This window comes from Pantherophis guttatus, chromosome 8 (genome assembly GCF_059756535.1).
Source record: "Pantherophis guttatus breed Tessera chromosome 8, ASM5975653v1, whole genome shotgun sequence".
Lineage (NCBI taxonomy): Eukaryota > Metazoa > Chordata > Lepidosauria > Squamata > Colubridae > Pantherophis > Pantherophis guttatus.
The window spans coordinates 16,217,850-16,241,225 of NC_142070.1; the positions used below are offsets into that span (position 1 = coordinate 16,217,850).

Consider the following 23,376-nt stretch of genomic DNA (forward strand, 5'->3'; position numbering starts at 1 on the left):
GGAACAAAGCCAATACACAATAATCAACAAAGTCCAGTAAATACAAAGAAGGTCGTCCGATATCCATTTTTTGCTTGTCAGAGAGCTGAACCGGCCACCACACCCTCTTTTATACCCTGTGGGGGGGGGGGTCCAGTGACTCAGTCTAATCCCTGGCACGCGTCTTCTTCTGCTGCGCGCGCTTATCTCTGCGACGCTGCCGAGGGTCCAGCCAAGACTCATCTTCCTCATTACTGTCCACCTGTGGCTGCGTGGACGTGCTTGGCCCCAGGCCTATCTCTTGACTTTCGAGGACACCGAAGGCATTGCCAGAGAGTAGGGTCCTGGAGAGGGAGGCCTTGCCAACTCCTCTCCTTCACTCTCGGAGTCCTCTCCTGCCGATAACACAGGCTCAGGTAACGGAGCCACAACAGGCCTGATCTTGGATGATACATACCATGTTTCCCCGAAAATAAGACCCTGACTTGTATTTTTTTGAACCCCGAAATAAGCACTTGGCCTTATTTTCAGGGGAGGTTTTATTATTTTGGGGCGTGTGGAGAAACCAGTGGAAATGGCGTGGACCAGCTGTGCATGTGTTTAATATTTTCAGAGAGGGCTTATTTGGGGGGGGGGCTTATTTTAGTGCATACGCTCAAAGGCACGATTGGTCCTCCCAAGCTCCATTTTCTCTGGCAGAGGGTTGCAGGAGGCCATCGCAGCCAAAAGTGGAGCTCATGAGGTCTGCGTGTGGCTCTCCCGAGCTCTGTTTTCACTGGCAGAGGGTTGCAGGAGGCCATCGCAGCCAAAAGTGGAGCTCATGAGGTCTGCGTGTGGCTCTCCCGAGCTCTGTTTTCACTGGCAGAGGGTTGCAGGAGGCCATCGCAGCCAAAAATGGAGCTTGGGAGCCTGTTTTCACTGGTAGAGCACATGGGCCACCACAGGCACCCCCAACACAAGTGATGTTGAGCTGGTCATGCCCACTCTGGCCACACATCCTGCCGGCCCCCTCAAGATCAAACACAACCCTGATGCGGCCCTCAATGAAATCGAGTTTGACACCCCTGCCTTAGAATTAACACCTCAATAAAAGACATTGAAAGAAACATTTGCTTTGTTTTTCCGCTTCATAGAAACTCCCCATAGCAATTTCATATTAACAGCAATTCATGTACATTGAACTTAACACAACCTATGTGCTGATCATCAGCTGCAATCATATTTCTTCCACTAGCTTTAAATTTTTAAGCTTAATTGTGGGTTTATCTAAAAGCACCAAAGCTGTATTTACTGTATTTGCTGAGTGTCATTGTCTACTGACAGTTTTATGAGTATAATTGATTAGGGCATCCTGATGCATTTGTTTCTTTCATTTTCCCTTATAATTAAATGATGGCTTTGCCAAAAACCATTGTAATTTTAATCATGGTTCTTTTATGTATGTTTTAATTATATTTTGTAAATCTACTCTTCATTGTTTCATGGGTCATGGTTCACAAAAACATTTTCTACGTTGGTTAAGATGAGAACGTTAGGCAGAGCTCTATGTACCTACAAAATGCTCTCGTTAATAAAAACTTATTTGCTGTAAAGTTAGCAATAATTTTCAACCAAATTTCAAAATATGTGTTATAGAAGTATTTATTTATTTATTAAATTTATACCCTGCCCATCTCACCTAAATGACTCTGGGCTGTTTACAGTATATGCAGAACAGGTAGTTTTACAACATTTATTAAAATATATAACAAATAATTAAAACATAAAAAATTAACTAGGATTATTGACAGCAATACTAATAGCACTTAGACTTATATATCACTTCGTAGTGTTTTACAACCTTATATAAGTGCTTTAGAGAGCCAACAATCTGGGTCCTCATTTTACTGACCTCAGAAGGATGGAAGGCTGATGGAAGGCCTGAGCCATTGAGGATCGAATTGCTGGCAGTTGGCAGAATTAGCCTGCAATACTGCATTCTAACCACCGTGCCACCATGGCTCAACTAGGAATATTGATTAGTAAATGCCATTGTTTTTATTATTTACAATGAAATAATGCACATGCATACTATATGGACACTGATATATATATATATATATCTACTAGTCCATGTATATAGGGAAAGGGAAAGAGAAAGCATCTACTGACACATAATATTTCATAGCATTTCATTCTAATATAAATTCAGCATTTTCTTGATTGTATTCAAGATCCTCATATCCATTTATATTGAAGCCAGTTTTATATTGTTCCATTTCAATTTCTCATTGTCAATAAAACAATGGAGACTAAATATTAGAATAAGAATTACAATTTAGTACATGCCACTCACCATATAGTTATTGTAACCAAAAGAACATCTACAATTATTCTTGAAGGAGATTTGTTGTTGTTTTTGTTTTCCCCAGTATTACTTTTTATCGTTAGGGGGGGGAAAAAACATCTTCACCCAATCCTTCCCTAATTTGCTACTTTCTATACAGCTGGAACCATAATTTCCAGCTAGTATGACCTTTAATAAGATTTTAGTTGATAACATGATCTTCAGCCAGGAAAACTTGGAGATGAAATTGTACACATGTGAGAAATCCAAATTTAGAATCCCATGGCATATAGGTAAGGAAGTCATATATCTGAACTTAAACAAAGAAAACAGATATGTGAAAAACAACTTTCATGAATGAAGGCAAATATACATGTCCCAGGATAATATTTCAAGATCCAATCTGGGTCAGTTACCAGGCCAGAGATTTAGTCTTCTGAGTTCTGGACTTGTGCTGGAGCCCCTTCTCAGGGAATGTCTCTCTACCACAATGTGTTTTTCTCACACACATTCTGGTGAGAGAGAAGTTTGCTGAGGATGGGCTCAAGCACGAGACCAAAAGCTCGGAAGACTAAACTTCTGGTACCGGTGATCGACCCAGATCAGATCCCCCAAAAACAATTTTATTAGTTCTATTGAACCTTATTTACTTTCCCCATCCCAAATCCCTACTGTATGTGTTCTGACCCAGCTCCCCAAACACGACAAACCCTCTGAAGTTAACTCAAAGATTCCTTTATTATGAGCTCTGGCAGCCCCAGCAAAAAGTTTCTCTCTCACCACAGGCTAACAAGTCCATCTGGACGGAAGATGAATAGTTGTCTGCCATATCTATTCATCTCCACCCCCTGCCTTCTATCCCCAGAGCTAGGGTGGGGCTTCGCTAGCAGTGGTGGCTCTTCCTTCCCAAGGATCGGCCCACAGATTTCCACTGCTCTCCTCTCCTCTGCCTTCTGAGCATCTGTGTGTCAGGCACTGGACCCAGCTGTTCCTCCTCTTCCTCATCAGCCACCTCCAGACCTGGAGGCTATTGACTCTCCATCTGAGGGCTGACGGACGGCCCAGGCTCCGCCTCTGTCTCTTTCTCTCTGCCAGCTCCATTCCCTCTTACCCCTCGGAGCTCTCCGGTTGCCTTCTGCTGACCTGACTCCCACGCTTCCTCCTCCTCTGATTCGGCTGCTGGAGAAGATGGCGGCTGACAGGCCACAACACTATGTGGAAATACTTGCTATCAGAATAGTGTATTTAGCAACAACTGGCCATAAGCCCTCAAAAGACAACCGAAGAAGGTTGCTGCTTAGTTATTAAACTTTCTGAAACAACAGGGCAAACAAAATGTATTTAACTTAACTTCATACATACTTCACTCCACAAAGTACAGTACAGTGCTACCTTGGCGCTCATCATTAATTGGTTCCGGGAGATGTGATGAATGTCAAACAAATTTTGAACAATGTAGTGAGTCACAAGGGAGTTGACACCGGCAAGTTCTAGCTGTATATCTAATGTGTACCGGGACAAAATTTTTGGATCAGAATGCATTGAGTACCAAATTTGATAATTTTCAAAGCAGGTGAGCATCAAGATACCACTGTACTTTTAATATTATTTGCTGTTAATGCTACTATAATTGCTATACACATACTCCTTGACTTACAACCATTTGTTTAGTGGCCGATCAAAGTTAAAATAGCACTGAAAAACAGTTTTTCACACTTATGACCATTGCAGCATTCCCCTGGTCATGTGATAAAAATTCAGACACTTGGCAACTGGCCAAGCGGTTGGAGTCATGTCATCATCTTTTGCAACCTTCTGACAAGCAAAGTCAATGGGGGAAGTCATATTCACTTAACAACCATGTTACTAATTTAACAACTGCAGTGATTCATTTAACAATTGTGGCAGGAAGATCATGAACTGAAGCACAACTCACTTAACAACTTTCTTGCTGAGCAATGGAAATTTTGGACTCAGTTGTGGTCATAAGACGAGGACTATCTCTATTACGTTCCTTGGTTCCTCTCTTAGCTGAGAAGTTTAGCACTCTTTGCTCATTACTTCTTCATTCTTATCATGCTTTACATATGTATAATTTCAGATAGTTTTCTTCATACAAAGGTCAATGTGCCATACATTATGCTACTCAAAAAGAGATTTCCTATCCATCTGTTAACTCTGCTGTCTGAGGAAATTATTGTGTTTGTTTCAAGAACTGGTTTCTTTGTTTCACTGTGTCTATCTGGAAATTATATCTTTTTTCCCAGTTCATTTATATGTGACGAATACAACATTCACATAGAAATGAAATGATGTTGCATTGGTAAATGAAATATGTTATTTCTCTTCTTTATTATTAAAAATTTGGCTTCTATTTCTACAGATGTTTAATATCCTTATTATCTGCAATCACATTTGATGAGGTTTCCAATTAAATTATTCTAATGTTTCAGATATGTATCCTATGCCTTTCTTTTCCTTTCTTTATTCTCCCTTCCCTTCCCTTCCCTTCCCTTCCCTTCCCTTCCCTTCCCTTCCCTTCCCTTCCCTTCCCTTCCTTTCCTTTTACATCCTACATAGTCCCATAAATCAATTAAGATTTATTAGACATATCTTAGTTTCACAAACCTGTGATGTCTTTCATTTTCAGGACCTTTCAGAACTGTAAACAAATTCCCATTTTATGTTTCTAACTCCCTAAAAAGGAAAAAAATAATAAGCATAATAAACTGGATAAGATGCTGAGCTTAAGTATAGGGACAGGAAATTATATATTTCTTTTCAGTCAAAGTCAGAACTATACAACCAAAATTAGGCATAATTTAGCTCTGAGTACAAATTCCTACTTTATCATGAAGCTTATTGTCAATTACCTCATAAAGCTTGTGCAATGTTTTGACCTAACAAACTGAGACTTATCAATGTTACCTTGTGTGGCCACATTTGCTTTTGCCTGGAGACAATTATATAATCAAAACACCTTTCTGCTTCAATAGACCGCAGAAGAACCAGTGTTATTCTCTAATCCTTAAGAAGGCTTTTAATTTTAACTAAGAAAAACCACATTCTTGTCAATTACACAAGGTTTTCATCCTCCAAGCCTTTCTTTCTTTACTTTCAACTAGAAAAGAACCATTTCTGAGGCATCTTAATCTACCTCAAGGCTGATGTGAGGGTAAAATCAGATCATACTATATAAACCACTCTGAAACATATTGGGAAAGAACTACCTAAAATACATTGTGTAAACATGAGCTCTTGAAGTCTTGGGTGTCTTTTTGGAACTACTCATTCAATTTTATTGCGAATACATAAAATTTGTGTTTTTAGAAAGAGGCAATATTGTCTCTCATCTCTCTTGCAAACACAGTTCTGTTCAGACATTCATGTCATGTGAGCATATGGAGAACACTCCAGGGAGAGAATGGGGCATGTACAGTTGAAACATTACCACTCTTTCTCTAATCTTAATTTATTCCGGAAGGAATAAGAGAGTTATACTTGCATTGTATAAATGCAACTTAGCAGAAAGTTCCAGACATGGTTAACCAACCAACAACATGGACGAGCATTTAAAGTACAGTTACCTTGCAGAACTCCAGATTGAAGTTGTGAAGGCCGGACAGAGTAACTTAGTTCATTTACAGGGATTGCATGTCTGATCCCCTTTTCCTCTTAATTTTCAGCTCTACCTAATTTCACATGAATGCCCAAACATAACTTAGGTCAATAACAAATCAATTGGCTTGTTCATTTACTAAAAGATGTAAGCCTGCCATGTGTCCATATGTTCGTTGTGGCTTTAAAAAAAAACACCATTTCAGAGAAAAATAGAACTGTAAATATCACGGAAGCATTACCAGTGGAGTGATTTTTCTGAGAGTCAATTTAGAACTGAATTAGAGAAGAATTGATTTCTTATTTATCAACTGTTCTTTATATGTTTTAGCCTCCAGTCCCCTAAACAACAAAGATGATTAGGGGACTGGAGGCTAAAACATATGAAGAACAGTTGCAGGAACTGGGTATGTCTAGTTTAAATGAAAAGAAGGGGAGACATGATAGCAGTGTTCCAATATCTCAGGGGCTGCCATGGAGAAGAGAGAGTCAAACTATTCTCCAAAGCACCTGAGGGTAGGACAAGAAGCAATGGGTGGAAACTAATCAAGGAGAGAAGCAACCTAGAACTAAGGAGAAATTTCCTGACATTTAGAACAATTAATAAGTGGAACAATTTGCCTCCAGAAGCTGTGAATGCTCCAACACTGGAAGTTTTTAAGAAGAGATTGGCTAGCCATTTGTCTGAAGTGGTGTAGGGTTTCCTGCCTAAGCAGGGGGTTGGACTAGATTCTAGCCATTTCTGCTCTGAAAATCAGAATACATACAATATGTGTGTGTTCACATCTGATTTGAAAAGAGTTACAGTTGCAGGGAGGGGGAGTAGTAGAAACCTGCTTTTTTAATTTAAAAACATAGGGAAAGTTTGCTGAGCCAGGCAAAACAGAGCAGCACCGACGAGGCTTAGCGTGGCTGCCAGCGTACGGTACGCACAGGTGTAGGAGGTGATGGGGTGAGTCGGGCCGGAACCAGAAGTGCTCAGATGACTGGCGGCCGACAGAGCCACAGGCAGAATTGCGCCCTGCGAGGGGCCCACCTCCAGCACTCCTCTGCCACCCCCCTTGCCTCTTAGCAGCCCCCTGCCGCCCTCCTTGCCTTTTATTGCCCCCTAAGTCAATCCACTGCCCCCCAGGGGGTGGTACTGCCCACTTTGAGAACCACTGGACTAGAAGACCTCCAAGGTCCCTTCCAACTCTGTTATTCTATTCTTATTTACTTTTAATCTTTGTATCTTGCCTTTTTTTTTTTTTTAACCAGGGTATTCAAACCAGCTTACATAGGAGTCTTCCTGTACTTTATCTCCACAGTAACAGCCATGGAAGCTTGGTTGGGCTCGGGCAAAGACAAAGAAATGGACGTTGTCTTACCTGAATGTCCTTTTTATGCTCATTGCGAAGACAATCCTACAGTATGGGATCTAGCAGCGTGATTGGATGTACTGAGTGCCTATCATTTTTCCTCTGCAGTCCTAGTCCCGCCCTCTGGTTCCTCCTGTCAGTCTTTTTCATGAATGTTGTATCCACGTATTCAGACTGGAACGGCTTCATCACATAATGCGATTACCTGCAGAGGAATGAAAGAGAAAAACACCCCCTATGGCAGGGGATGGCTAGCGCACGGGAGGGCTGGATTGTCTTCGCAATGAGCATAAAAAGGACATTCAGGTAAGACAATGTCCATTTTCCTGACTCGTTGCTCAGACAATGGGCAACATGCCCAAGCTACAAATACTGGGAGGGAGTCGCTGCCATCTCCTGAACCGTCGGGGTAATTATTGATTGTAATACACATCTGCCGAATGAGGCTTCAGCAGAAGCAAATGAGTCTAATTGATAATGACGTACAAATGATGAAATGGATGACCAGGTAGCCGCCCTGCAAATTTCATCAATTGAAGCTCGTGTAGCCCATGCAGCCGATGTAGCTGTACTCCTAGTGGAGTGAGGCACAATGCCCTCAGGAATAGGTGCCCCTGTACCTCATATGCTTTGGATATACAGGCCTTGAGCCATCTGCCCACAGTGGCAGAAGAAACTTTCTGACCCATAGAAGAAGGCAAAAATGACACCAAGAGGGCTTCAGTTTTTCGAAACGATGATGTACATCGAATGTAATGTCGCAGAGCCCTGCGTACGTCCAAAGTATGCCATGTCCGTTCAAGAGGGTGACGTGGATCTGGACAGAAATTGGGCAGTACGATCTCTTGAGACCGATGAAAAATGGAATTTATCTTAGGCATAAAAGCAGGGTCCAATCTAAGGACTACGCGGTCAGGAAAGAAGACACAGAGATCAGGTCTTATTGAAAAAGCTGCTATCTCTGACACTCTACGAGCCAATGTTACTGCTAAGAGGAAGGCCACTTTCAACGACAAATAACGTAATGAAGTTGAACCTAGAGGCTCAAAGGGTGGTAATGTGAGAGCTTGTAACACCCGATGTAAATCCCAGGTAGGATATCTGTGGATGACGGGTGGTCGAAGATTCGCAGCTCCTTGAAGAAAAGATCGAATTCTCCGATCATGGGACAATTGTTGGTGACTCTCCCCGGACAACACAGTGGCTAAAGCTGCCACCTGTCTGCGTAAAGTAGACGGGGCCAATCCTTTGTCAAAGCCAGACTGAAGGAAACGCAGAATGTCTGATACAGAAGCAGATGTAGGGTCCACAAGGTTAGAAGCAGCCCATTGAGCAAAAATCTTCCAGGACGCGTTGTAAATGCGGACTGTAGATGGCCGCCTGGCAGCTTGGATAGTAGCGATGACTTCAGAAGGAACATTGTCCTTACGCAACATTATCCTTTCAAGCGCCAGACGGTCAACCAGAGCCAACCTGGATCCGGGTGTTGGATGGTGCCTTGGCTCATCGACAATTAAGTGGAATCCGCCATGGCTTTTCTACTGAAAGATCTTGAAGATCTGCGAACCACGCCCTCCGAGGCCAATAGGGTGCCACCAATAGAAGGTCTGCGTGTTCCAGAAGTAGTTTCCTGATCACCCCCGGAATGATTGGAATTGGAGGCATATAGTAGACCTACTGGCCACTTGGCCCTGAGGGCGTCGTGTCCTTCCGCTCCTGGAGACGGAAACCGAGTGAAATACCGAGGCAGATGAGCATTTTGAGACGTTGCAAAAAGGTCAACTGCTGGCATACCGAACCTGTCCGCTATGTCCTGGAACAATTGAGGGCTCAGACGCCACTCTGATGGATCTAGGCGACTCCTGCTCAGATAGTCTGCCTGGATATTTGACTCGCCTGAAATATGCTCCGCCTGTATGGAATGGAGATGTTGTTCTGCCCATGACATCAATAGGTCTGTCTCCACCATCAAATCTTTGGACCTTGTCCCCCCCTGTCGATTGAGATGAGCCTTCGTAGTCACATTGTCTGTCAATATGAGTACATGTTTGTTTGTTATCATTGATGAAAAGTGTATTAACGCTAGGCGCACCACCCGGAGCTCTAACCAGTTTATGCTGTGTTGTCGTTCTAGAGGGGACCAAGTCCCCTGAGCGAAGATTGAGTCCAAGTGAGCGCCCCAGCCATAAAGGCTGGCGTCCATAGTTATCGTGACTCTGTGAGGCTCGAAAAACAGAGTCCCGGATGACAGGGCTGGAGAGATCCACCAACGAAGAGACTGCTTTACTCGACGTGGAACCTGAACTTTGGTGGACGACTCTGACTGACCAGTTCGCTGGAAGGGAAGAAGTAACCACTGAAGGTGATGCGAGTGATGACGAGCCCACGGTACTATGTGTATACATGAGATTAACTTCCCCAACAGTTGAGACAGCAGAAGAAGTGATACAGAAGGTTGTGACAGCACCTGGTTCACCATGTCCTTGATACTTGACTGACGGTCCGGGGATAGAAAGACCTGGCTGAGCAATGAGTCTATAGTCGCTCCAAGATGCAGAATGGACGTTGTTGGAACAAGATGGCTCTTGTCCAGACTGAGGACAAAGCCGTGACTTTGTAGAGTCTGAATAACAGACTCTCTGTCGTGTTGAGCTTGAGCGAGAGAGGTCGATAACAGCAGGATGTCGTCCAGGTAGCAGACGATGCGGATGGAACGTTCCCTCAACGAGTCTGCCAATGCTGCTAGAATTTTTGTAAAAGTCCTCGGTGCCGACGACAGTCCAAATGGCATGGCCTTGTATTGATAGTGCCGTTCGTTGTAAGCGAAACTGAGGAAGCATCTGTGATTGATATGTATCGGTACATGAAGATAGGCCTCCTTGATATCGATGGATTGTAGGAGGTCCCCTCGTCGGATACATCCCAGAATGGACCGGAGGGAATGCATCTTGAAGCGCCGGTACAACACAAACTGGTTTAGCTGTTTTAAATTGAGAACCCCCCTCCATCCCCCCGAGCTCTTCGGAACCAGGAAAAATATTGAGTAAAATCCGGTCCGTACCTGATCTTCCGGAACCGGCTCGATGGCCTGTATTTCCAACAGATGTTGGATCTCTAGTTCCATAAGTTGCCTCATTTGAGGTGAAGCCGACATGGGGTACTGAAGAAAATGACTCGGGGGAGGGGAGATGAATTCTATAGTCAAGCCAGTTGTGATGGTTCGGAGAAGCCAGGCGTCTGTAAAAGCGGTGTCCCATTGATGGTAGAACTGTTGAAGACGACCGCCTATGGGAGAAAAGGCCGGTGAGTCACTTACTGCGCCTAAAGGAGCAAAATCCAGAGCCCCGGAATGGTCGCTTAAATGCTGTCTGGCGTCTGCCTCTGTCACGAAAGGACATCCGGTCAGAAGAGATGTACTGCCCTTGTGTGGAAGGTCTGTGAAAGTGATACCCGCTGGGTCCTGGCTCGACATGAAAGGACTGCCTCGCATAAGGCGCAAAGCGACGGTCCTGGCGCCTGTAATTGGAAGAAAGAACCTTCTTTTTATCGCGCCCTTCCACCAAGGCCGGCTCCAAGGCTTGACCAAAAAGAGGTCCTTTATAAGGAGCAGTGGTGAGTTTCCATTTCGACTTTAAGTCGGCTCTCCAATGCCTGAGCCATAAAAGACGGCGAGAAACCACTGTGGAAGTCATGGCCCTGGATGCGAATTTAGCCGCATCCAATGAGGTGTCTGCAGAATACTCAGCTGCAGCAATCAATTTGGTGACATCTTGGTGAATACGGGCCTCTTCAGGGGGCAATCTATCTCTGAGCTGGTGAAGCCAGATAAACGATGCCCTGTTAAAAAATGAAGCAGAAGTAGCAGCTCTGATGGCCCAGGCTGCTGCTTGATTGTTTTCCTATAGGAAAGTTCAGTTCTTTTATCTTCTGCCTTCAGGCCATCACCTACATCGCCAGCCAAAACAGATGGAGAGACTAGATTGGCAACAGGCTCATCCACTGTAGGTAGGTTTAATAAGGCATCTAGCTCTGGGGCAGCACAGTAGACCGTGTTGTCATGACCTGAAATAGAACCTGGTCTCTCCCAGGGTTTCTGAATGACTTGAGAGAACAAATCCGGGCATGGAACAAAGTCAATGTCAGTTTGTGGCAATTTAAATAAAGAGTCATTAGGATTTTCTTGATCTTGAGAAGAAGCAGTAGCAGAATCAAGAACTTTGCCCATTTTGGTTGCCACCTTTGCCTTATGTAAAAGAGATTTAAATAAAGCAGGCCTAAAGAGACCCGGAATCGAAGGCTTTTCCTGAAACTCATCATCATCATCAGAAAGTTCAAATTCGTCAAGGTATTCATCATCCTGAGCCAAATACTCAGGTTGTTTGAAGGAATAGCTGGTGGATGGTTGGACCTTGGGTACAACTGGAATAGACCCAGAGGTGCTTGGAAGTGTGCCCAAGAGAGATTGCTGATGCAACTTGAAAAACACTAGCAAATGCCTGGGACAACATAGACTGAAAGTCCATGGGAGGAGTGGAATTACCAACCCCCACATTAGCCAACCCAGCAACCATTGAAGGCTGAGAAGCCTGAGGTGCCTGAATAGGTACAGAAGAGAATACGGGTCTAGAACCCTGCAACACATGTTCGCCTTGAATAGAGGACAAATCTTGACCTTGAGGTACAAGAATAATATCACCCTGTGACCAATTGACCAAATTAGGTTCCTGGGGTTGAGAAACTAGAGGAGCATTGGAAATAACTACATTGTCCTCTGTAAGTGGAATAGATGGACCCTCTGGTTGAATAGCAGCCCTTGCCTTATTGAATTGTTTTTCTAAGGCATTATGGCGCCTCAAGGCATCTTTATCCATTGATTCAGGTTGGAGGTTCGTGGCTTTAGAGCCTGTCTTAGAACCTTTGTTAAGACTTTTGTTTCCTTTTCCCAGCAGGTTTGGGAGAAGGGGCCCTTATGGATGAACATTCCATCTCCATATCCGATGAGAGAGGAGAATCAGCCATAACTAACAATTAGTAAGAATTAATTAATATATTTAATATTATGAATAATTAATTAATTAATTAATTAATAATTAATTTTAATTTTTTTATATATATATTAATTATTTTCTTCATAAATAAGGAATAACTGTAAATATGAACTATTAACAATTCACTTCCCTTGAGAAGGTAATTCTGCCCACTGGAGACTCAGGGAACTGCAGGAATCGAAGGCAACAATTTCCTCTGCACCTCCCTGTTAAACTGTAAATAATTTTTTTTACATTAAATAAGCATACTGTATAAGCAATTGGTAAATTCAAGAGCGAAAAAACCATGAATGGTAACGCTCTCATAAATAATGAGGCTATTAAAAGAAACTGACAGCCAAACAAAATTTAGTGTAATTTTGCTGCCTCAGCCATTAAAATGGCGGGCGAAGCAAAATGGCGGGAACTTCAACCATCACCAACCGTCGCCAACAGAATTCACACATCAAGGTATGCCACTGACGGGCAGGGACCCTGGAGCCGCAATAATAAAGGAGAGACTGCGATGGTGGTGGTATTTGTCCCGGCTGAAAAAGGACCCCAATTACACCACCCGCGGCACAAGCAAATAAGAAATAAACGCGCCTCTCAGCTGGGCAACCAAAGGCGCCTCTCAGCTGTCAAAACGAAGCGATCTTGCGGCTCGACGGTTCACTCGAGTCAAACCCCAAAGCCGCTGCTTGTAATTAGCTTCCTTCAAAACGCAGCTCTCTACAATGAATTTCATCAAAATTTAAAGAAGAAAATAGGAAATAAAAAAAAATGTTTTAAAACGCGCCCCTCAGCTGTTAGTCGGGGCTAAAAAAAGCGGCACGTGGGAGGCAGAAGCCCAACCAAACAGCGCAGCTTTCCAGAAACACCAAACAAACTTCTTGCTAAGAAAACAAAAGAAAAGAAAAAATAGAAATAAAATATAGTAAAACTAATGAAAATTAGCCAGAAAAAGCACTCAGGTCTGGTCCAATCCACTGAGTGAAAAAGACTGACAGGAGGAACCAGAGGGTGGGACTAGGACTGCAGAGGAAAAATGATAGGCACTCAGTACATCCAATCACGCTGCTAGATCCCATACTGTAGGATTGTCTGAGCAACGAGTCAGGAAAACAACTGTTCCTATTCATTATTGATGCAAATAACATAATCACAGCATGGACATTTATATCCGAGGCCTCTTTTCCCCCATACAGAATGTAAAATTGTGATTTCATAGTCTTTATTTTTAAGAGGGAGAAATTTTCAGCTTTTCTTTTCTTTTCTTTTCTTTTCTTTCTTTCTTTCTTTCTTTTTTTTTTTTTTTGAACCTGAATAGGGAGTCATAGTATTCAGATTATATTGTCTTCAGGAGAAACAAGCAATAGCATGTCATTTTGTTGAGTCCGTGGTTTTAAAGATTTTGATTTACCAAATCTTTTTCTAGATGACTGTTCTGAAATTTTTACACATTTCAATGATTAGGAGATTCTATTCCCCACCACTACTTCTAATATGTGAATATAATTTTTCCTCTATCTTGAAATTTTATAGAGTGCATTACTCAAACCTGCCATTGTTGAATGTTTGTTTGTTTAATAAATGCATATACCCAAATTGCCCATCTCACCAGAAGTGACTCTGGGCAACATGCAACAATACAATAAAGCAACAATATAAAAAAAAACAGTCATTAGATAAACAAGCATTATAAAATGATTGTTCTACTAACAGAACCAATTCAAAGTCCAGTCATTCATTCCATCATAGAATCCTACCATATGTCTTTATATCTATCTTTCTGTTCGAATCATACTGAATGTCTAAGCATAATAATGTTTGTGCTATTTCACATTTAAATGTCTTTCTCCCATTTCTCTTCTGAGTTTTTTTTTTTTAATGATTTCAGAGTTCTCTTTGACAAAGAAAGGATTATTTATTTATATGCAGCGAATGGCAAATGTTTACTTTAACAGGCAAGTCTCCAAATCAAGTTAAATTCTAAGGAGAAGACATTTCAAATGCATACTTGTTTCGAAGACACTCACAACTTGATCAGTATGCCTACTGGGGATAAAACAAGAAAGGAAAGATAACAAGAAGGGAAAGGAGACTTAGTTTCTTTCTACCCTGAATGTAATGTGCTTATAAATTAGAATTCTCTGCATTCTTACTACTAGGAATACTAAGCTATGGAAAAAACACTGTTTATCGTCACCTATTAGGATAAGTCTATAGCCATGATGGTGAACCTATGGCACATGTGCCACAGGTGGCATGCGTAGTCATATTGGTGGTCACGCCTTCTGGGCCCACCAGAAGTAGGGAAACAAGCTGTTTACGGCTTCCAGAGGGCCTCATGGGGTGGTGGGGAAGGCCCATTTTTCTCTCTCCCCAGGCTACAGAGCCTTTCTAAGAGTCTGGGGAGGGCAAAAATGGCCTTCCCCACCCCCCTGGAGGCCCTCCAGAGGCCGGAAACAGCCCATTTGCCAACTGGTGGGTCCCACCGGAAGATGACAAACGGGCCATTTTCGGCCTCCAGAGACCCTTCGGGGGGTTGGGGAAGGCCATTTTCACCCTCCCCAGGTTCCTAGAAAGGCTTTGGAGCCTGGGGAGAGCAAAAACAGGTCTTCCAGTCCCACCGGAAGTTGACAAATGGGCTGTTTTCGGTCTCTGGAGGGCCTCTGGGAGATGGGAAAGGCCATTTTTGCCCTCCCCAGGCTCCTAGAAAAGCTCTGGAGCCTGGGGAGAGAGAAAAATGGGCCCACCGGGCCATTGAGTGCCAGGAGCAGGGGTAGCAGGGGGGGGTCATGTGCGCATGCATGGGGTAGCGGGGGGGCACATAGAATTATGGGTGTTGGCACACACGCACATGACCTGCCCCCGCTCCTGGCATGCGATGGCAAAAAGTTAGCCATCACTGGTCTATAGTATGCTACAAGAAGTCCTTGACTTACGACTACAGTTGAGACCAAAATTTCTGTGACTAAGTGAGACAGATATTAAATGAAGTTTGCCCATTTCATGACCTTTCTTTCCACAGTTGTTAAGTGAATCGCCCTGGTTGTTAAGTGAGTAACACTGTTATTAAGTGAATCTGGCTTCCCCATTGACTTTCCTTGTCAGAAAGTTGCTAAAGGGGATCACATGATCACAGAATACTGTAATCGTCATAAATATGAACCAGTTGCCAAGCATCCAAATGTTGATCACGTGACCATGGGGAATCCTGCAAGGATCATAAGAGTGAAAAACGGTCATAAGTCACTATTGTCAGTGATGTAACTTCGAACAGTCACTAAATAAACTGCTGTAAGTCAAGGACTGCCTTATTTAGGGCATTGTTTAATATGGGGTATTTTTTTTAATGGGGATTTTAGAATCATTGTTTTTCTCACCATTGATGACATTTGATAAATAAATAAGTAAAAATATAGTGGGGTAAGTTAATAAAAGCAATCTTTATATGTAGAGAGAACAATAGCATAGTTTGTGTTCTGACTCGGGAGAACAAAGGGTGGAGAGATATGAGGTACAGACGGATAGAACTTAAGCCATTTATTCGGCAACAGCAGTAAGTTAACAGGCAACAGGGGAAAACCGGCAAACAACAAAACGGGACAGCTGCTATTTATATAGCAGCTGCCAAACCGGCCGACCAATAGCGGGCGTCCATTTTCCCGCCGGCAGAACTGTCATGTTTCAGCCAATGGGAGGCGTTTCCTTATTACTATGCTCTGGCGTGGCAGAGTATACAACAGTTTGCATTAAATGTACCATCTTTCCATTACAGAATTTTCAGGTACAAAAACACTGCTTATTTCACCCTCCACTTTATATTCAGAGACTTTTGAGTGACAAGTTCATGACCTGCAAAAGGACAAAAGAACGGCAGTAATTAAATTCTGTTATTTTCTGAAAGACCTACTAACAGCTACTTGAGCATTTAGTGTTTCATAGAACGATCGGGTCAACTTTTTGAAATGGCATTTCTGTTCACCTTTGCATTGATGATGTATTTTGCTAAGTTCATTCAGGAAGGCCTGTTGCTAAGACTCCTTTGCCCTTACATTTTTAAAAATACAAATTCTGCAGTAATAAAACAAACAACAACAAAAAAAGGCTTGATACTTCCCTTTACTAGAGGGAATCTTACATCCCATGTCTTTCTGTAAAGTTTGTGAGATGATTTTGTAAAGAATGCTATAATTAAATCCATCATTTTTAATTGCACTTAAGTTTCAGAATATGAGCTTTATAATACACAACTTTATAAATTTCTAACATGACAAAAAGGAAGGATTTTTTTTTCTATTTCAGCCATGCACTATACTGATTAACGTTATGTTAAATGAAAGAAAATTATAGAAAGAAATAAGCAAAGAATGGAGTACCAACTACCAAATGCCTACTTTTTACTTACCAGGTTAATATTTGGGGATGGTGACTAGCATTTAATACTTATTCAGCCTGAGTCATAGTTTCTATTATTCATTTAGTTTATGACACACCAGACCAGTCTTTTCTTTTCTTTATCATTTGTTTTGTATAGAAATAAAGGCATTTCTCAGTCAGAAAATTGTATTGTGAAGCCTCAGCCATAATGAGGTTCCAAAATCTCTACTCATTAGTAAAATGTCATTGCTAAGTGCACTTCCAGTTACTGCAAAGGGAATATACAAAAGGCTATGGAAAAAGTTTATTCTACTTTTCAAGTATTTGATTATGTATTGTAGGCACAACCCCCCATCCATAAATCAAGGAAATTTACTGTCTTGCATGAACAATCTATCCCACTTTCTCCCAGGATCATTTATGAATGGGAAAGTCCTACACCTCGCTAGGGATGCTTTATAGAAAACACTTTCATATATTATCATATTTCTTGGTAGCATCATGTGGGAGTGATTTGTCAACTGAAAAATGTAGCCATAAGGGAAAGGTAAATGAGATAAGGTTATTAGTTTAGGAGGGAGGACGCACACAATAATAGTCCTTTGCAATAAAACATTTTGCAAGCATCTTTCAGGCTAAGTGGCTTCCTTTCCCCCATAATAATACCTGGAATGAAAGTGAAGTTCAGAGGAAGATGAAAGTTGCTAGAAGACTTGTGGATATGTATTGTCAAAGTTTATAGTCACATGATGTGGAAGTCAATAAAGAAGCATGAGGAAACTCCTAGGAATGCATGGATTACATCAGTGGTGAAATCCATTTTTTTTTACTACCAGTTATGTGGGCATGGCTTGGTGGGCGGGGTGTGGCTGGGTGGGTGTGGCAGGGGAAGGATACTGCAAAATCTCCATTCCCACCCCACTCCATGGGAAGGATACTGCAAAATCCCCATTCCCTCCCCACTCCTGGGGGAAGGATATTGCACGATCTCCATTCCCACCCCACTCTGGACCAGCCAGAGGTGGTATTTGCCAGTTCACCGAACTACTCAAAATTTCCACTACCGGTTCTTCAGAACCTGTCAGAACCTGCTGGATTTCACCCCTGGATTAAGTGCTAGGAATGCATGGATGCCTTTTCCCTAAAATATCAAAAAACAGCTTTGTTATAGTTTCTCCAGAAATTTCAACTCTGCATCAGAAAACAAGGGGAACCACTGTTTTACATTTACTATTTTGTAAAGATATTTTTGTCTAATCCCAAACATTGAATGATGGCATTCTCACCACCATCTTTTAGTAACCATCTGCAAATACCTTCCATCTAAGTCCTAGATCAATCTTATTCACAAATTAGGAATTATTTTTGTTCCCTCAAAAGTTTAGCCAGTGTAGTTTCATCAAATTCTCCTCCAAGCTTTGCTCTGCAGCAGATTTTTTAGACCTTTGTGCAACTGGAAACTGGAAATAAAATGTGGAGATGGAGTCAAAATTAAATATTTCTTCTTCATTTATACCTAGTGAAATTCTAGTTGATAAGATAAAATATTTAATTATTTTAAACTGCTTTTAAATTTTGTATGTTCTGTTTTTTACTTTGGCTGTTCACCGCCCTGAGTCCTATTGGAGAAGGGCGGTATAGAAATGGAAACAAATAAGATCATCCTATTTTTAATGTCTTTAATAATTTTCTATTTCAACTTGAAAGCTATAATATGGGAAGCATCTGTGGGAGAGCCTTGAGGGTCAAACTCCAGGTGGTTGAGGGCAGCATGATGTTGAGCATGATGAAAGATGTTGAGGCTCTAGAAAGAATGCAGAGAAGAGCAACAAAGATGATTAGGGTGCTGGAGGCTAAAACATATGAAGAACGGTTGCAGGAACTGAGTATGTCTAGTCTGATGAAAAGAAGGATTAGGGATGATATGATAGCGGTGTTCCAATATCTCAGGGGCTGCCACAAAGAAGAGGGAGTCAAGCTATTCTCCAAAGTATCTGAAGGCAGGACAAGAAGCAATGAATGGAAACTAATCAAGGAGAAAAGCAACTTAGAACTAAGGAGAAATTTCCTGACAGTTAGAACAATTAATCAGTGGAACAACTTGCCTCCAGAAGTTGTGAATGCTCCAACACTGGAAGCTTTTAAGAAGATGTTGGATGATAACCTTGGGTATCAGCTTGTGCATCTCAGTTGCCCCATAACGTGCAATAGAGGCAGTGGTGTATTAACCATTAAGCAGACTAAGCACCTGCTTAGGGCAACAGGCCCAAAGAGGGCACCACAAAGTTGAGAAAGAAAAAAAAAAAAAACCAATGAAGATTTGTAAAAAAAAAAAAAAGAAAAAATTGGTAAAACTAAACTAAAACATCTTGTGCTTAGGGCACCAGTGAGCCTTAATCCGCCACTGAATAGAGGTACTCATAAAAGAGAATATTTGTAGCTCAGGGTTGAAATGAGGAGTCCTTGGTGCTCTCTGAGTTTGGTTGTTTTCTTGCAGACCTTTCATTGTCCAGACTAGGGAACATCTTCAGTGGTAGCACTAGCACTGATGAAATTTGTTTGAGTAATGAAATGTCTGCAAGAAAGCAACCAAGCTCAGAGAGCACCAAGAACCCCTCATAGATGTATTCATCACTTCTTCCTTTGAAATATGTGGTGCTTGGGTCTCGCAGACAAACTCCTTATGGCCGTGCTCAATTTGGAATACTGTATGTATACACTGATAAATCCCAGTTTTGTTCTTTAAAACAAGACTGTTCTGTGGTTCTGTTGAAACTTGCATTTTGTTTTAAAGTGTGGGTGTCAAGTGTGCCTCCGTTCAAAACTCAAGAAAAGAAAACCCCAACTCCATGTTTGAAGAGAAAGGTACTTTTACTGAGTATGAACTGAATGCAACGAAAGAAAAGCAAAGTCTGAGGCAATAGGCATGAAAATTACATGTTGAAAGCATCCCCAAATCCCTCCCCCCAAGGACCCAAGTTGAGTGTCCAATCCACATCTCCCCAAGGTGTCATGTGGGGTGCTGCTTCATATGGCTCCATCTATCTGGTATGCTGGAACAGTTGACCTTGACAGCTATCAGCTCTCTCTGCAGCTGCTATGAAGACAGTGAGAATTTTCCTCCCTTTTTCGAGACATCTCCACCAGCTCACTTCCCCCCGCTCCCAATTACCTACAATACCTCCCCCCTCCCGTTACAATGGCAGCCGAGAGCAAGCAAGCATCATAGAGGCTGACAGTGGGTCAATTCCCCAGCCATTATTTCCTTTTGTAATTACACTCATTAAGGGAAGCAATATAGTCACAGTCAGGGACATTAGGTCCTGCTTTACAATTCTCCTTCTTGTCCACATTTTGGCACCGAACATTTGAAACCTTCATGATCAAGATTTACAAAGGGCAATGATGGCTAACCTTTTCTGGACCGAGTGCCCAAAGTGTGTGTGAACCCCCAAATTGCAATGTGTGCACGCCTCCCGCACATGCGCCCTGCGCATGTGCCCCCATTTGCATGTACCCTGCAGAGGTGCCCCAGCCCCCGCACATGCGTGGCAGAGAACTGAAGACCAGCTAGCTGGCAGAAGGCACACACGCATGTGCAGCAGAGCTGAACTAGGCCAACAGCTCGCGTGCCTTCAGAGAGGGCTCTACATGCCATGTCTGACACGCGTACCATAGGTTCGCCATCACGGACATAGGGGGATTTTACAAGCAACGATGCAGCCTCTCTTAACCAGCCTTTCAACCCCATTGTACGATTTAAGTGAGGAAGGGAAAACAGGATGTAACAACTAGCTAGCTAACTGGATTATTTTATTACAGTCAAAAGACCAAACATACCGCTCAGACTTTTGGCTAAGATGAAGATAATGTAAAATCAAATATAATCAGGAATGATTGAAGAGGCAGACCTCATGCTGTTTCAGTTACTGTTTATATATTGAAAGAAAAAGATACAATTTATATAAGTACCTACCACTTTTATAATTTCCTCCAAATATTTTATTCATTATATGATGCACGGAAAAATAAAGAAGGCTTTGTTATTATTTTCTACAAATAGCCAGTTACAATTTCAGAAGATTATTTCCCCCATTGAAGATAAACTCTCAGAGCATAATAAAGTAGAGGTTGTTTTTTTAAAAAAAAATCCCTTTCAACTTTAAATCAGAGGTGAGAGTCCAGAGACCTTCATGTTAATCATTTCACTTTGTACAATATTGGAGTATTGGAAGAAATATATATTTCACTTGCAGCAAAGATCAGATTTATTGTTCCAACAATTTAGATGAAACTAAAGATACAATTGCATGTCTTTCAAGAAAAAAGAGTCGATTTTTAGCCAAGGACAAGGTAAATATTTGCTCATCTATTTCAAGGAAGTGAATCCTTACAGTTGAGTAATAGCATTTTTCGAAGACTAGTCAAAAGAGTAAAAATTGTTGCCATCGACAAAAATGACTCATACCTTCTAAACAAGATTTTCTCCTAGTATTATACAGTATATTGCTCAGAGTCTAGCATGCTATTTTAAGTCTGAAGCCAAATCCTTGTATTTAAGCATTCACATTGTTGGTACAAAAATGCAATCTGATTGTTACTTTTCCCAATGTTCATATGATTTTTTTTAAATATGACATGCTGCTACCCTTCAAAACGACCTTGACTGTGTGTTAGAATGGTCAAACAATTGGCAACTCCAAATCTCAACCAACAAATGCTCTGTCTTACATATTGGCAAAAAGAATCAGAACACAAAATACAAGCTGAGTGGACACGACCTTGTAGATGACCCTCGCTCTGTCAAGGACCTTGGAGTACTCATATCTAATGATCCAATTGCCAAAGCCCACTGTAACAACATCACCAAAAAGGCATTAAGAGTTGTAAACCTAATCTTGCGTAGCTTCTTCTCTGGTAATATTACACTACTAACCAGAGCATACAAAACATTTGCTAGACCAATTCTCAAATACAGCTCATCTGTCTGGAACCCGCAAGGCATATCGGACATTAATACAATTGAGGGGGTCCAGAGATATTTCATGCAAAGAGTCCTCCATCCTCTGCTCGCAACAAAATACCTTATGCCACAAGGCTTGAAATTCTGGCCTTAGACAATTTAGAACGATGCCGCCTTCGGTATGCCCTAAATTATCTGCTACAATGTCCTACCTGTCAATGACTACTTCAGCTTCAACCACAACAATACACGAGCACACAATAGATACAAACTTAAAGTGAACCGCTCCAAACTCGATTGCAGAAAATACGACTTCAGCAACAGAGTGGTCAATGCCTGGAATGCATTACCTGACTCTGTGGTTTCATCCCCAAACCTCCAAAATTTTAACCTTAGACTGTCTACTGTTGACCTCACCCCATTCCTAAGAGGTCTTTAAGGGGTGTGCATAAGCACAACAGCATGCCTACCCTCCCTGTTCTAATGTTCCCTTTTATTCATATTCATTTCATGTATTCAAATCATGTTTATACATATATATATTATCTAATTTGTGTCAGCCCCTAAGATAGTGGAACACTGCTATCATGTCTCCCCTAGTCCTTCTTTTCATTAAGCTAGACATATCCAGTTCCTGCAACCGATCTTCATATGTTTTAGCCTCTAGTCCCCTAATCATCTTTGTTGCTCTTCTCTGCACTCTTTCTAGAGTCTCCGCATCTTTTTTACATCGTGGTGACCAAAACTGAATGCAGTATTCCAAGTGTGGCCTTACCAAGGCCGTATAAAGTGGTATTAACACTTCACGTGATCTTGATTCACAATGATCAGTGATCACCCATGGACTGCTCATTGTGGCTCTTGGCTACCCAAAACAGAACTAAAAAGGAAAAATGCAATCCCAATTTGCTAAAAAGTTGCCCGTCCATGATTTAAAGATTAATCATTTTCCTTTGTTGTTATTGTGCAAATATAAGCGGAAAGCATTGCCAGAATAATGTTAATAAGGCTGAGAAAGGCATCCTGAACAAGAATATTTGGATGCAAAGGTCAAAAGTAGTGATGGCAGGGTTGGCTTCCTCAAGGTACTTTGCCTTGCCTTGTGGGCCTTGCTAAGTCCTTGCATGAAAGCCTTTCCTACAACTGAAGGGACAGGAAGGGCCCACTGTGATGTTGAGCACCAAAGGTATGAAGGAGCTTCAGAAGTGGCATAGCTGATAGTCTTCCAAAGCAACTTCAAACCACTTCACTATGCGGATGTCTAGCAATGTGAAATATTTTTGGGTCTAGAAGTGTGATATCAGTAGTAATGGTCCTATTCTTTTTTGGGCGGGTGGTGGATGAGCATCTTATTCATTAAAGTCCAAAGGAGCAGATGGAGAGAATGAAGGAAGACAGAAATGAGCTAGATTGAAATGGGGAGGAAATGAGGGAGAGAGAGAGAGATAAAGAAACAAAGAGGAAAAAAAGAGGGAGGGAGAAAAAAGAGAGAGGGGGAGAAAGGGAGAGAGGCAGGGAGTAATGGCCCTATTCTTATCCATTTCTAAATTGTCTAATGGTCTAGAACAGTGATTCTCAACATGTGGTCAGAGAACCTCTGGGGGGCCATGAGGGGGTCTGCGAAGGCTTGAAGAAACTTTGAGCCACAAACAGTATCTATAGGGGGGTCTGAGCAGTGGTGAAATCCTAATTTTTTTACTACCGGTTCTGTGGGCATGG

The 23,376-nt window shown here is 41.9% G+C and overlaps 1 protein-coding gene across 1 annotated transcript in view; it reads left to right on the forward strand.

Annotated features, from left to right (window-relative positions):
* CCSER1 (coiled-coil serine rich protein 1) overlaps positions 1 to 23,376 on the forward strand; it is an 852,922-nt gene that overhangs the window by 753,309 nt on the left and 76,237 nt on the right. The window lies entirely within an intron of this gene.